A 15,736-nucleotide genomic window follows, 5' to 3' on the forward strand; every position below is an offset into this window, starting at 1 on the left:
AGCAGCGGATGCCTTTCCCATGTGCTTGTTGATTCCTGCATCGAGAGACAGGTTACTGGTGATAGTTGAGCCTAGGTAGGTGAACTCTTGAACCACTTCCAGAGTGAGGTTGCCGCTATTGATGGATGGAGCATTTCTGACGTCCTGTCCCATGATGTTTGTTTTCTTGAAGCTGATGGTTAGGCCAAATTCGTTGCAGGCAGCCGCAATCCTGTCGCTGAGTCTCTGCAGACACTCTTGTTTTATAAGCAACCAAGTATTCATTATCTATATAGTAGCATGACCAGTATTTCCTGCAACATAATTTCATTTGAAATGTTCTGTTTTGTTTCAAATTTATCATTAAAAATTGTAATTGTTTCTTGAGAGAAATGTGTCATGCCAGAGGACTGGCGGATTGTTAGTGTTATAGCTATATTTAAGAAGGGACATAGAACAAGTCCAGGAAACAATAGACCTGACAGCTTAACATTGGTATTAGGAAACATAATGGAATCCCTATTAAAATAGAAAATAGAAAAACATTTAGAAACCAAAAATATAACAATGAGTAGTCAACATGAATTTCAAAGCGAAAGCCTTGTTTTGACCAACCTCATTGATATTGATGGATGGAGCATTTCTGACGTCCTGTCCCATGATGTTTGTTTTATTGAGGCTGATGGTCAGGCCAAATTCGTTGCAGGCAGCCACAATCCTGTCGATGAGTCTCTGCAGACACTCTTCTGTGTGGGATGTTATTGCAGAATCGTCAGCAAAGAGGAGTTCCCTGATGAGGACCTTCTGTATTAGAATTAGAATTAGAATATTACAGCGCAGTACAGGCCCTTCGGCCCTCGATGTTGCGCCGATCATCTGACCTACACTATTCCATTTACATCCATATGTCTATCCAATGACCACTTAAATGCCCTTAAAGTTGGCGAGTCTACTACTGTTGCAGGCAGGGCGTTCCACGCCCCTACTACTCTCTGCGTAAAGAAACTACCTCTGACATCTGTCCTATATCTTTCACCCCTCAACTTAAAGCTATGTCCCCTCGTGTTTGCCCTCGTGTGTCCCCTCGTACTTTGGTCTTCGCTCTTAGACGGGCAAGGTTGAACAACCTGCCATCTGATCTTGTGTGGAAGAAAATTCCTTCTTCTGAAGACTTGAACGCATGTGAAAGCAGCAGGGAGAAAAAGATCCCAAACAGTGTAGCTGCGAGAACACAGCCCTGTTTCACACCACTCAGGATAGGAAAGGGGTCTGATGAGGTGCCGCTATGCTGAATTGTGCCTTTCATATTGTCATGAAATGAGGTGATGATATTTAGTAGCTTTGGTGGACATCCGATCTTTGCTAGTAGTCGGAAGAGACCACATCTGCTGACGAGGTCAAAGGCTTTGGTGAGATCTATGAACGCAGCGTAGAGGGGCATCTGTTGTTCACGGCATTTCTCCTGTAGCTGGCGAAGGGAGAACAGCATGTCAATGGTGGATCTCTCTGCTCGAAAGCCACACTGTGCCTCAGGGTAGACACACTCATCCAGCTTCTGGAGCCTGTTTAAAACGACTCGTGCAAAGACTTTCCCCACTATGCTGAGCAGGGAGATTCCACGGTAGTTGTTGCAGTCACCGCGGTCACCCTTGACTGCACAGGTATTGCCAGTAGTCATTTGCGCAGCATCTGGCTGTTCTTTGTGCAGCGCGTCTGGCTACTTTAAGTGCTTCAGATGTTAATTCGCTGGGGGCTTTCTTGTAGTTCAATAGTGCAGTGCACTTAGCAGCTATGACAGGTTCCAACTCTTCAAAGTGAGATTGAAACCAGTCTGATTATAGATTAGATTAGAGATACAGCACTGAAACAGGCCCTTCGGCCCACCGAGTCTGTGCCGAACATCAACCACCCATTTATACTAATCCTACACTAATCCCATATTCTTACCAAACATCCCCACCTGTCCCTATATTTCCCTACCACCTACCTATACTAGTGACAATTTATAATGGCCAATTTACCTATCAACCTGCAAGTCTTTTGGCATGTGGGAGGAAACCGGAGCACCCGGAGCACCGGTCTGCATTCTGCTTCACACGTTTGCCATTGGTGGTCATTGCTGAGTCATAGATGGCGTCTCTGATGTGGGCCCACTTGGTATCTGCATCCCCTGTAGGAGTGTTTTGAAGGGCTTTTTCAAGTACATTTAGAAACTTATGTAACAGCTGTGGATAAGAAATTCTGTTAGTGTTGATGCGCGGGCGGCCCTTCTGCTTGGAGTGATGCAGCTTCTTTGGTTTGAGTGCAACCTTGCTGCACACCAGGGAGTGGTCGGTCACAGTCCAAACTGTGGAAGCTGCATGTGATTTGAACGCTGTTTAAAGAGCCTTATGACAATGCTAAAAGCTCCTTAAAATACTGGAGAAAGGAATTTGATAGGAGTGCAACAGGAATTTGTATGACAACAGTAATTTCCACTCTTTTGCATTTCAATGTAAAAGTCCTACTGTACCACAACAATTAGCAGGCTGATGTAAAGCCCAGATTCTCTAAAATGTAAGACCGCTTATTGCCACTTGGTTGGTTGTCAGAGTCACCAGTCGAAAATTCAAGACTAAATACTCCATAAGGCTCTGTAAAGTTACTGGCGATGGATTAGTGGTACAATAATATTTTGGCATCATTTTACATAAAATCACACAGAATTTACAACACTCAAACAAGCCATTCGGCTCAATGGGGTACATGTTTTTTTAATGATCTACACAAGCCTCCTTCCACCCTACTTCATCTAATCATATCTGGCTATTTTGACACTGGTATCATTTTTCAGACTGTGGGTGAACAGTATGGAGTTACTAGCTGTTGTGTTACTCTCGTCAAGCAGAGCTTAAAAGTGCACTGTTATCGGCTTCCAACTGTGGGTGAAAAATTCAAAAACTAGGAAGAAAGTCATAGCTTAAAAAACTTGAAAGTAAAACTGACCGCTAAAGAAATTGTTTTTTGAAAGACTGAAGTTGCACTGTGTTTCTTTCGAAAACTGCCTCAAACCTGCACAGGATATGCAACTGTCCTGATGGTAACACAGATTGGAACTCGTTCCAACATATATACTGACAAAGAATTGTATAAAATTCTTTCAGCAATTAACGTAGGAAATGTGGAACTTGCAAGAAATCGATTGCTTCATTTCTGTGTAATGTGTTTTTTTTTAAAAAGGCATTGCACTTCAATCTTTTAAAGTAGCTTCAGATGGTTTATTTTCAAATTTAAGCCTGCAATAGGAATACAACATGAACTCTGTGGTTATCACCGGAAACAGCTCTCTATTTCTGCTTTGTTCAGCAATTCTGCAATTAAAAGAGGAAGAACTAAGAAAAAGGAAAATAAATGAAACATTTAGCAGATAAAATAAACCCTACAGCATTACACAGCACTTCTACTTTTCTGAAATGTATTCTTCACTCTTTTCAAACCTGCAGTAAAGGGAGAAATTTCATGTCCTCCTGTCCATCCAGTGGTGGGTGAGGAATTAATAATGATACAGACATAAAAGGTGTAATCTGCATGAGTTTCAGGCAGCCTAAAGTTACTGGAGCAAGCAATTACTTTGAAAACTCCACAAAATAAATGTCAGTATACTCACTGTCAGGGTACAACAATAAAAACATCGCAAACCTCAGCATCTATAATGACAGAAGATCGATCAATCTTTGGGGTGTTGACTCAGTTCTGATGAAGGGTTTACACCTAAAATGTTAATCTGTCTCTGCTCTTTTTAGAGATTGGTGCGTATTCTGTACATTTCCTGCATTTTCTGTTTTTCTTTTTACACCTTACAGCAAATTTCTGCAAAAAGTTATTTGTCATCCCCGGGAACTGCTCAACAGATGCAGGATGCTTCCCAATCCCAGTGGAGATGGGAAATTCAGCATATGGACTGAACAAATGAGTCTTATTAGCCTGGCAAATAGTTGAGCAACACATGCCCAAACATGTACGAAAGATAATGTCATTTATACATCTGTTGCTTTTGTGCTGATGTAGACAAAACAGTTTCAGGAATTGGTATCCCCTAGATTTATTTAATTGTCTGGACAAGGTGTTCTTTTTTCCCTATCAAGGAAATATTCATAGTAACAGGTTGCAAAACCATTTAAACACATGGAACAGTGCATATTTTAAGAGTGAATCCATATCAAAATAGGTAGACTTTAAAATCACAATGACTGTCTCTGATAATTACTGATACATGGAAGGCTGTTGTTTTGTTTGGCAACACCAGAAGCTAAACAATTAAAACACTTAGCATAATTTGAACACTGAAAGGCACTGTAACAAAATACTCTTAATGTGTTCTATTGCTTGAAGAAATATTATAGAATATACAGCACAGAAACAGGCATTTCAGCCCAACCAGTCCATGCTGGTATTCATGCTCCACTCGAGCCTCCTACCATCCTTCCACATCTAAACGTATCAGCATAATCCTCTATTTCTTTCTCCCTTATGTGCTTATCTAGCCTCCCCTTAAATGCCTACTATTCACCTCAGCTACCCTCAGTGGTAGCGAGTTCCACATTCTCACCACGCTCTGGGTAAAGTAATTTCTTCTGAATTTCCAATTTTGATTTCTTGGTGCCTATCTTACATTGATGGTCTCTAGTTTTGCTTCTCACCACAAGTGGAAACCATGGCCGGGATTTTACCAGCCCACTGGAGACAGGCTGGGAGGAGGGAGGGGTGGTTAAATGTAAGGCATCGGGAGGGAAGCCAACATATTCCTGCACCACGGAATAATTCCAAAGGCGGGAACGGCAGTGGCAGAGCAGCCAGCCAATCAGAGGCGGGCGGCCAATTAATTACTTTAATTAACCCCGCTGGTATTTTACCAGCGCCAAAATAGCCCCTGCAACGTGAGGGTCTGCCAGTACATGGAGGCGGTTTCCCAGCAGCTTCCTGGAGGGGCCTTCCTTTCCCGAGGCTCCATGGACTGCAGAGCTGCTGGCCCTCTGATTGGGCTGACAGCTCAGAGAGGCAGGGCGTTTTCTTTAATTGGATGGTGGTCCGAGCAGTGGCCTCTTAATTGATCGCTGTTGGTAAAATTGCTGCTACGGACCCGTCATCCACCCGCATAGGTTTGGGACCTGCATTTAGTCCCGACATCAGGACCCAGAGTATGCCGGTAATATCTCAGGCCATCTCTGTGTACAAAAACACCCAGATTCCTCTGTACCGCAGAATTCTACAGTCTCTCTCCATTTAAATAATATTCTGCTTTTCTATTCTTTCCATCAAAGTATTTTCCCACATTATACTACATCAGCCAAATTTTTCCCCAGTCACTTAACCTAGCTATATCCCTTTGCAGACTATGTTCTCCTCAGAACTTACTTACCCACCTATCTTTATATAGTCAGCAAAATTGGTTACAATACACTCAGACTCTTCATTCAAGTCATGAATATAGATTATAAATAATTGAGGCTCCAGTACTGATCCCTGCGACACCCCACTAGTTACAGCTTGCCAACCTGAAAATGACCCATTTATCCTGACTCCTTGGGCTGAATTTTACAGCACCCACCCCCGACTACGGGGGTCAGCAGGGGGGGTGGGCGTGGGGTGGACAGATAATGCCTACGGGAGAAGCCCACCATGGGCCTTGATGCTGGGAAAGCCCGGCCCAATATTGACGGCAGTAGCGAGGCCTCGTGGCAGCTCCCCGCCATTCGGCAATGGGAGCAAAATCTAAATATTTTAATTAAAGTAAATGAAGCACTTACCCGCTCATGCCGTACAGTCCGCAGCGATATTGCTGCCAGTGGCCGGCACTCCCACGCCTTTGGAGACCCGTTTGGAAATCCGATGTGGGACACTGGTGGGGAGAGGGGGAGCAGCTAAGTATTTCAGTGCAGGGGGTGGGGGAGAAGGGGGCCAAGCTAATCTAATTGGTGGAGGGGATGGTGTGAAGGGATGAAGTTAAAAGTTGATGAACTTTGGAGGGGAAAGGTCAGGTACACAAGGTAAGTATTTTGGCGGGGGAGAGGGCAAGGAATGAATTTCATGGTTATTGGGGGTGGGGTGGAAGAGGGGCTAGCAACATTTATTTAATTTTTAAAATAAATTTTAATTCAATATCTCTTTAAAAATTTAAATTGTAATGTAGGGCTCGAAGCCCTTTAAAAATGGCATTGGCACCTACGCAAATGGCGCCTGGAATCATTCCCGGGGATGGACCGCCCACTCCTTCCATACCATCGGAGGGGGGTGGTCTGCCCCAGCCATTTAAATGAGCCACCACGCTGAATATCACTGCGGTTCCGCAATGTGTTGTCCGCATGGACAAGCCACCATTTTTGAAGCTCGCTGCTAAGCGAGCTTATAAATCCAGCCCTCTGTTTCCTGTTAGTTCCCCAGTCCTCTATCCGTGCTAACATATTACCCCAACACCATGAGCTCATATCTGGTGTAGTAGCCTTTTATGTAGCACCTTATCAAATGCCATTTGGAAATCCAAATACACTACATCTAATTAGATTAGATTAGATTAGAGATACAGCACTGAAACAGGCCCTTCGGCCCACCGAGTCTGTGCCGACCATCAACCACCCAGTTATACTAATCCTACACTAATCCCATATTCCTACCCAACATCCCCACCTGACCCTATATTTCCCTACCACCTACCTATACTAGTGACAATTTATAAAGGCCAATTTACCTACCAACCTGCAAGTCTTTTGGCTTGTGGGAGGAAACCGGAGCACCCGGAGAAAACCCACGCAGACACAGGGAGAACTTGCAAACTCCACACAGGCAGTACCCAGAATCGAACCCGGGTCCCTGGAGCTGTGAGGCGGCAGTGCTAACCACTGCGCCACTGTGCCGCCTTTATCCACCCTGCTTGTCACATCCTCAAAGAACTCTAATAAATGTCAGCACTATTTCCCTTTCATAAAACCATTTTGACACTGCTTGATTACATTATGATTTTCTAAATGTCCTGCTACTGCTTCCTTAATGATGGATTGCAGCATTTTCCCAATGACAGATGCTCGGCCACCTGGCCTATAGTTTCCTGCTTTCTGTCTCCCTTCTTTCTTGAATAAGGCAATTACAACCAGGTGAGGAAGGAGTCTAGAGTTCCCCTCTCTGCCTTTTCCTCGTTTGACCGTAACAGGGTTTAACTTTTAAACAACAGTGTTTTTAGCTTCCCCTCAGGTGAGTTCTTTCTCACTGCTCTCTAATTGCAATTGCAAAGAAATCAACCAGACAGGTTTTATCAGATTTAAACAAGAAAGGTGTAAGTTTATTAACCTTAAAACTCTAACTCAGTTAAAACTACTAAAAATACGTGACGCGACCACACTAGCATGCATATGCAATAAACACACATGCAAATAGAGACAGAGGAGGAGAAAGAATTAAAGGGGAAAGGTTTGAAGTAATAGATGGAGTTCAGTCACTGGTTTTGGGTTGGATGTAAAGTCTTTGATTGAAGTTAAGTCTTGCAGTTCTCGTTGGGGCCCAGTGCCCACTTTCAAACTTGTTTCACTGGTCTTTAGTCTTGAGGCTTAAATTACTTCCATGGAACTTTGGATGAGAGTGAGACAGGGAGTGCTCTCTTCTTGAAGTTCAATTGCAGTCTTTTCCAAAAACTGTTCTGTGAGCACAATTCAATTAACTCCAGGTTGGCCAGCAGATTAGTCATGTGACTAGCTCCTTATTTGGAACAGCCTCACCTATGAGGTTTGTGGATTCCTCCAAGCTTACCAGAAACTCTTGGAGGGATGGTAGGGGGGCGAAGGATGGTGGAATACTGCCTCTTACACATTCAATGACTCTCAATGTCTCGTGATCATCACTATTGACAAAACCCACCTGGCTAATTGTATCAGGGAGTACTCCCATTGTCTCTCCATGTAACTGTCTTTTAGAATGCAAATGTGCAGCCATGTTTTCAGCCACTGTTCTGTGGTCTTTTTAAAACAAGTTATGTTCAATGTCCAGTAAGCATTCAAATAATGTTCCATATGACAAAATTAATATATTTCCATCTGGCAGGTGTGGTTTCCATCACAGGTATTACATTGGCAATTTTCCAATCGACTCAGACCTTTCCAGAATCTGGGGAAGTTTGGAAGATTACAGCCAATGTATCTAGTATCTCGACAGACACTTCTTTTAAGATCCTAGGATGCAGTCCATCAGGTCCAGGGGATTTGTCAGCCTTTAGTCCCATTAGTTTTCCTAGTACTTTTTCTCTAGTGATAGTGTTCCAAAGTCTAAATCATTAATACAAATTGTAAACAACAGTGATCCCAGCACTGATCCTTGTGGGACCCCACTTCCCACAATCTCCCATGGTTTACCCCTACTATCATGTTTCTGTCTTACAGCCAAATCAGCTATCCATTCTGCAACTTGTTCCCTGACTCCACATGCTCTGACCTTATTACTATGTGGTACCTTATCACAGGCATTTTGGAAATCTAAATATATTACATCTAACACATTATCTTTATCCACACTCTGTTTCCTCTTTAAAAAATTCAACAAGGTTGGTCAAAACAAGGCTTTCTCTTTGAAATTCATGTTGACTACTCATTGTTATATTTTTGGTTTCTAAATGTTTTTCTATTTTCTATTTTAATAGGGATTCCATTATGTTTCCTAATACCAATGTTAAGCTGTCAGGTCTATTGTTTCCTGGACTTGTTCTATGTCCCTCTTAAATATAGCTATAACACTAACAATCCGCCAGTCCTCTGGCATGACACATTTCTCTCAAGAAACAATTACAATTTTTAATGATAAATTTGAAACAAAACAGAACATTTCAAATGAAATTATGTTTCAGGAAATACTGGTCATGCGACTGTATAGATAACGAATACTTGGTTGCTTATAAAACAAGAGTGTCTGCAGAGACTCATCGACAGGATTGCGGCTGCCTGCAACAAATTTGGCCTGACCATCAGCCTCAAGAAAACAAACATCATGGGACAGGATGTCAGAAATGCTCCAACCATCAATATCGGCCACCTTGGTCTGGAAGTGGTTCAAGAGATCGCCTGCCTAGGCTCAACTATCACCAGTAACCTGTCTCTCGATGCAGAAATCAACAAGCACATGGGAAAGGTGTCCACTGCTATGTCCAGACTGGCTAAGAGGGAGTGGGAAAATGTGCACTGACACGGAACACAAAAGTCCGAGTGTATCAAGCCTGTGTCCATCTTCACTGCCTCCGGAGAATTCTTGGCATCAGGTGGCAGGACCGTATCTCCAACACAGAAGTCCTCAAGGCGGCCAACATCTCCAGCATATACATGAAGTCCTGTGACATTGATCACAAGTCGTGGGAGTCAGTTGCCAGTGATCGCCAGAGCTGGCGGACAGCCATAAAGGCGGGGTTAAAGAGTGGCGAGTCGAAGAGACTTAGCTGGTTGGCAGGAAAAAAGTCAGAAGCGCAAGGAGAGAGCCAACTGTGTAACAGCCCCAACAGCCAATTTTATCTGTAGCGCCTGTGGAAGAGTCTGTCACTCTAGAATTGGCCTTTATAGCCACTCCAGGCGCTGCTTCACAAACCACTGACCACCTCCAGGCGCTTACCCATTGTCTCTTGAGACAAGGAGGCCAAAGAAAATATGAAACAAAAATTGAGAACTTTAGACGTTATCTTATACTGTAACAAGAGTTTACAATGATAATCTCGAGATCTCAATTACACGATTGCTTTGGAGTCACTTCGCGCACCTTTTTAAAAGGTGTAATGTTGTAATGCAAAATTGTGATGATCTTACTCCGATTTGCTCGAGCAGGAACCTACAGTGGTGTCACTAACAGCCAGCACATTCCATGTCTTTGATTCATAATACCGAAGAAGGAGCGATAGTCAGACAACTTGGACATTTACACTATTAACAGTTGATCGCTGCAGTATTCTGCACTCAAAAATGATAAGCTGCTCATTTCTATACCATACAATTCAGTACTTAAGAAGTGTAACCCAAAAATAAAACTCTTACATTAAATTTCTACTAAAAATAGTTTCTCCAAATATCCTTATACAAATCATGTTGTCAATTTATTTGACTTTGGTTACTAAAATCAACAAATCACTTTCCAGAGAACAAATAATCGACAATAATTGGGAATCTTGGCTGGTTGAGACAGACCCAATCTCAGACCGTTCGACACAACAATGCAGACAATAGAGATTTTGCAGAGCTCACTCTAGTTTACTCACTCTGTCAGTCTCCCACCTCTTCTCTGGGCTCGGCTTTTGCTGCTTTTTCACTGTGACAGGCCGTGCATGCACTCAATAAAAGCTGGCTGGTGAAGTTGGGGTTTTGCATTTGTGCTGAAGCGGATGCTGCGTGTCCTTCTTATCTTGATATCAGCCTGGTACTCGCAACCGCTCCCTCCTCCCGGCTCAGCGCCTCCCAGGTCCTAGTGCCCGCATACAGTGTAACATGCTACTTCACGGGAGGGGAAATAGATATTTTGCTTCAAAGTAAATGAAAGTGTCTTTTTCTCGAGTTAGATGTTAAGATCGATTTAAAATGTATTCGATTATGTTTAATTTAATAACCAATCTTATTGGTTAAATAATAAAAAGAAAATACAAAAAGAAAAAAACAGCTTAACTCCTCATTTAACTAATAGTGTCCTCAAAATAGTCCTGTTTCGAAATAATAAGATTCCAATTAAGTACAAGTAGGTAACAATGTAGTTTGTTGAGTTTGATAGATTTAAGAATATCAACAAGGGCCTTATGAACAATGACTTAGTTCTTTTTTTTTCTTTTGGGCCTCCTTATCTCGAGAGACAATGGATATGCGCCTGGAGGTGGTCAGTGGTTTGTGAAGCAGCGCCTGGAGTGGCTATAAAGGCCAATTCTGGAGTGACAGGCTCTTCCACAGGTGCTGCAGAGAAATTTGTTTGTTGGGGCTGTTGCACAGTTGGCTCTCCCCTTGCGCCTCTGTCTTTTTTCCTGCCAACTACTAAGTCTCTTCGACTCGCCACAATTTAGCCCTGTCTTTATGGCTGCCCGCCAGCTCTGGCGAATGCTGGCAACTGACTCCCACGACTTGTGATCAATGTCACACGATTTCATGTCGCGTTTGCAGACGTCTTTATAACGGAGACATGGACGGCCGGTGGGTCTGATACCAGTGGCGAGCTCGCTGTACAATGTGTCTTTGGGGATCCTGCCATCTTCCATGCGGCTCACATGGCCAAGCCATCTCAAGCGCCGCTGACTCAGTAGTGTGTATAAGCTGGGGGTGTTGGCCGCTTCAAGGACTTCTGTGTTGGAGATATAGTCCTGCCACCTGATGCCAAGTATTCTCCGAAGGCAGCGAAGATGGAATGAATTGAGACGTCGCTCTTGGCTGGCATACGTTGTCCAGGCCTCGCTGCCGTAGAGCAAGGTACTGAGGACACAGGCCTGATACACTCGGACTTTTGTGTTCCGTGTCAGTGCGCCATTTTCCCACACTCTCTTGGCCAGTCTGAACATAGCAGTGGAAGCCTTACCCATGCGCTTGTTGATTTCTGCATCTAGAGACAGGTTACTGGTGATAGTTGAGCCTAGGTAGGTGAACTCTTGAACCACTTCCAGAGCGTGGTCGCCAATATTGATGGATGGAGCATTTCTGACATCCTGCCCCATGATGTTCGTTTTCTTGAGGCTGATGGTTAGGCCAAATTCATTGCAGGCAGACGCAAACCTGTCGATGAGACTCTGCAGGCATTCTTCAGTGTGAGATGTTAAAGCAGCATCGTCAGCAAAGAGGAGTTCTCTGATGAGGACTTTCCGTACTTTGGACTTCGCTCTTAGACGGGCAAGGTTGAACAACCTGCCCCCTGATCTTGTGTGGAGGAAAATTCCTTCTTCAGAGGATTTGAACGCATGTGAAAGCATCAGGGAGAAGAAAATCCCAAAAAGTGTGGGTGCGAGAACACAGCCCTGTTTCACACCACTCAGGATAGGAAAGGGCTCTGATGAGGAGCCACCATGTTGAATTGTGCCTTTCATATTGTCATGGAATGAGGTGATGATACTTAGTAGCTTTGGTGGACATCCGATCTTTTCTAGTAGTCTGAAGAGACCACGTCTGCTGACGAGGTCAAAGGCTTTGGTGAGATCAATAAAGCAATGTAGAGGGGCATCTGTTGTTCACGGCATTTCTCCTGTATCTGACGAAGGGAGAACAGCATGTCAATAGTCGATCTCTCTGCACGAAAGCCACACTGTGCCTCAGGGTAGACGCGCTCGGCCAGCTTCTGGAGCCTGTTCAGAGCGACTCGAGCAAAGACTTTCCCCACTATGCTGAGCAGGGAGATTCCACGGTAGTTGTTGCAGTCAATGACTTAGTCAAGTACAAAAAATTGTGTGAAATATGCTGTACAATCTTATTTTATGACTATTTAACCTATCCACATGAACCGCCTTTCTCCACTATTTTAACAAAGGGGTTAACTAACTCATGTGAAGTATCAGCATAAGAGGGAATAAAGACTGCTTCTGTTACATAAAATGCAATTTTTGATAGGGTAGACGTAGGAAAGATATTTCTACATATGAGGAAGTCCAAATCTAAAGGACACAAATATAAGAAAACCGCTAATAAATACAGGAAGGAATTTGGGAGAAAGTTCCTAACCCAGAGAATTGTTAGAATGTGGAGCTCGGTACCACATGGAGTAGTTCAGGTGAATAACATAGATGCAGTTCAGGAGCAGCTACATAAGTACATGATGTAGGAAGGGATTGAAGGATATACTGATAGTGTTAGACGAGGCAGGGTGGGAGGAGGCTCGTGTGGAGCATAAACATCAGCAAAGACTAGTTGAGCCAAATGGCCTGTTTCTCTGCAGTAAATTCTGTGTAAAAATCCAGCAACATGGGATTTTGGTGCTGAAATTTGAATTATCAGATAATTTGTATTCAGTAATTTTGAATTGAAAAGTAGACTATATATCATTTGAAAATAATTTACTGAAGTAAATAAGTTGACATGATAATGAGTAAAGTAAATGCAACAATCTTGCAGGGATCTTTAAATCTTGTGATGTCACATGCTAAGACTGTTTTGCAATAAGTGGCTAGCAGTACCCTACCATTAATGTCATTTAGCATCTTGTGAATGTAGTCATAAAGCAGCTAACAGTCTTTTAACTCTTCCACTAAAAGCTTATACCCGAAGCCTGTTATAGAATTTTATATGAATGGAAAATCCTTAGCAAGGAGCTGAAAGCTGTAATCAAATGTTGAGATTCAGGTGATGTTGATAAATTGTCCAGGCTCTACTCTTTGTGATTTGATATAATTTGAACCCTTCAATGTGCAAATAGAGGCAGCTTCAGTGGATTGGACGCATCCGCAGGATGGAAGATGGTCACATACCAAAAGATCTTCTGTACGGTGAGGTAGCCAGGGCGAGATGACCAGTGGGGTGCCCAAAGCTCCGCTTCAAGGATGCTTGCAAGCGTGACATGAAGGGCCGAAGTGTTGACTATCACACCTGGGAGCCAGGAGTTTATGACAGAGGTAAATGTCAACACATCCTGTGGACTGGTGTGCACTACCACAATAACCAGTTGCTGCAGCAGCTTGAAAACAGGCGTTAACATCAACAACAACAACTCACAGCTTCACGTGCAGCATTTGAGGCAGAACCTGCCTCTCAAGGATTGGCCTTCACAGCCATCAGCAAAGGCACACCAAGAGAAGACACCCCCACCTAAATGGATTGTTTGCTGCATATCCATCATCTTTTGTAGATGGAAGGATGCCAACCAAACCAATGTGCTTTAGTCTTGTAAATTCTTGGTAGTATTTGTTTTTCTATGTATAAATCCTTTAACTACCACTAACATTCCCAGAGGCAGATCATTAACATTCTATCCTTTTTTGGGATATTTTCCTGATTTTTGTTTTACTAATACTTTAATAGAGGCTAAGCCAGATAACTACAGAATAAAACGCCAAATGTGAGGACACTTCTGTACAAAATGTATAGGATGAGAATAACAATTAGTTATGAAATTTCAGAGTTGCTGTATCCATTCAGAAAATAAAACATGCAAGAATTTGGAAGAGCAGTAGTACTGTACAGGCACTAAGACCATGAGGAAGCCTTTCAGACGACTGTAGAATCATTCCAGACAGGCATTGCATCATTTGAATTAACTGAACACAGTTGGAGGTTACAAAAAATTGAACCACGCTCAAAAAATTGCACACGTTCACTGCTGATTCGTTGATCATTACTGAATGCCCTCTTGTTTTCTAAATTCAGTTGCAACCAGCAGCAATAAATACATAGTACATAAAGTAAAAATCAAAATCAAAACTACTATATGACAGTTGATATATAATATAGCATGTGCAGAACACTGTAAACAGATTTATGAATTTATCATTCAGCAGCTTCTGATAGCCTTGATTTTAGACTTCTTTGCCCCTATAAATAAGTGGAATCAAGGGGGAACAGAGTGAAAATTAAGCACAGAGTTTATCTGTATTTGATTTATACCCACGGAGGTAGCCTTTAACTACCAGGTAGCTGATATAGGAACAGAGGAACAAGAGTCAGCCATTCAGCCCCTCAAGCCTGTTCTGCCATTCAATAATATCATGGATGATCTGTATCTTAACTCCATTTACCCCTTTTGATTGCTAAAATAGCGTCAGCTGCCAGATAGTGCCAAAAGCAGGGATGCTGCTGGAACCTTACCAAAATATTTAAATATCTGACACGGAAAATTCACTTGAGTAAGCATCAGACAAGTCGAACACATGAAAGTATTGCTCCCAGCAAACAAAGCATTCGTCACTTGCTGGATGCAGGTGTGCATGGCAGATATCCCCCACTTGGAATGATCAGGTAGAATGAAAGCTCCATGCTATGGTAACTTTCATTTCTATAGGTGATCTCTGCAGGTCATCCTGCAGCAGATGGAACAGCACTGCAAAAGTCTGAATGTGAAGCAGAGGCAGTGAAGACTGACCTCTTCTGAAATGCCCAAATGGATCCCGGGGTAGTTTTTTCCCCCAAAAAATATACTTCATTCACAAAAATCTGCAAAAAATACATTAAAAAAAACAGTTCCAAGTTGACATTCCAGAAAGTGCAAAAGAAATCAGTTTTCTTCAGTACAGAACATGAGTTGCCTCACAACCCTTCCATTCCATTTTACATGCAATGTACATTTGCACTGCACAACAAAACCATATTTTGGTGCATACAGCCCGAGGAGTTTTACACAGCTTCCAGCCCCTCAGTTTATTATGGTGGGAGGACCTTGCACAGTGGCTTTTCCCCATTGAGCCTTTGCAGCAGCTGCTTCAAGCTTCACTGCATCCCTCAGCATGTAGTCCTGGACCTTGGAATGTGCCAGTCTGCAACACTCGGTCATGGACAACTTTTTGCGCTAGAAGACCAGCAAGTTTCGGGCACATTCCAAGACAGTTCCTTTTTTTTTAATTTCCAAAATATACTTTATTCATAAAAATCTGTAAAAATTACATTCTCAAACAGTTTAAAAAAGCATCAAGTCAAAAAATACAAACAGTGCAAAGGTGATCAGTTTCCTTCTATACAATCATGAGTTGCCTCACAACCCTTCCATTTCATTGTTATGCCATATACATTTTTACATTTACAGCACACAAAATTTTCCCAATACAGTTCGAGGGGTTTCCCATGGATCCAGCCCCTCAGTTCAGCTTGGTGGGGGGACC

The 15,736-nt window shown here is 42.8% G+C and overlaps 1 protein-coding gene across 2 annotated transcripts in view; it reads right to left on the reverse strand.

Annotated features, from left to right (window-relative positions):
- The window catches only part of tmem71 (transmembrane protein 71), a 76,790-nt gene extending 66,410 nt beyond the window's left edge, over positions 1-10,380 (reverse strand). For both annotated transcript variants that reach the window (XM_068031538.1, XM_068031539.1), the window contains exon 1: positions 10,232-10,380. The gene's annotated coding sequence lies outside the window, so the exon portion shown is untranslated. The remainder of the gene's footprint in view (positions 1-10,231) is intronic.
- Between the last annotated feature and the right edge of the window lie 5,356 nt (positions 10,381-15,736).

This window comes from Heterodontus francisci, chromosome 5, assembly GCF_036365525.1.
Source record: "Heterodontus francisci isolate sHetFra1 chromosome 5, sHetFra1.hap1, whole genome shotgun sequence".
NCBI lineage: Eukaryota > Metazoa > Chordata > Chondrichthyes > Heterodontiformes > Heterodontidae > Heterodontus > Heterodontus francisci.